This window comes from Limulus polyphemus, unplaced genomic scaffold (genome assembly GCF_000517525.1).
Source record: "Limulus polyphemus unplaced genomic scaffold, Limulus_polyphemus-2.1.2 Scaffold11, whole genome shotgun sequence".
NCBI lineage: Eukaryota > Metazoa > Arthropoda > Merostomata > Xiphosura > Limulidae > Limulus > Limulus polyphemus.
Window position 1 is genome coordinate 1,045,406 of NW_013665621.1, and position 749 is coordinate 1,046,154.

General features: G+C 37.0%; 1 protein-coding gene across 1 annotated transcript in view; it reads left to right on the forward strand.

Moving 5' to 3' along the window:
* LOC106478552 (glycine receptor subunit alpha-4-like) overlaps positions 1-749 on the forward strand; it is a 25,229-nt gene that overhangs the window by 403 nt on the left and 24,077 nt on the right. The window lies entirely within an intron of this gene.

The window sequence follows — 749 nt, forward strand, 5'->3', positions numbered from 1 at the left end:
TCATAACGAATGCCCACTAAAGCCACAATTGGGGTACTTGAAAAGTGTGTGATTGAATGAGATTTCTGTGATTCTAGTTTATTTGGCCATATTTGTCATAACGAATGCCCACTAAAGCCACAATTGGGGTACTTGAAAAGTGTGTGATTGAATGAGATTTCTGTGATTCTAGTTTATTTGGCCATATTTGTCATAACGAATGCCCACTAGAGCCACAATTGGGGTACTTGAAAAGTGTGTGGTTGAATGAGATTTCTGTGATTCTAGTTAATTCGACCATCTTTGTCATAAAAACAATCGTTGATTGTGGTGTTTAATTGAAACCTTCGTCAACTTCAAATGCTTTCTATTATCTTATTAATTGTACCAGAAAGTATGACTAACGTGGTGTGGTCTAGGAGCCGTTGTTGTCTTAAACACTCTTCTGTGCGAGTTCCTCACTTCCATAGAGAACACTGATGTTTCTCATATTCGAATTATTTTATCCTTTGACTCTATGTCTTCAAAGATCTCGCTTTGTAAGTTTACTTTTCGGATTGGCTTTTAATACCTTTCTAACTACAAGTTTATGTCTGGAAACCAAGTATGTAGGAATTATATATATGTCGTCTGCGGCGCCACGAACTCGCATCTTACAACGATACGCCACTGAATACGTATATACAAATCGTACTTTTTTACAAAGTGTTACGATACGCCACTGAATACGTATATACAAATCGTTCAAATAAAGTGCTGCTAACCCTCTG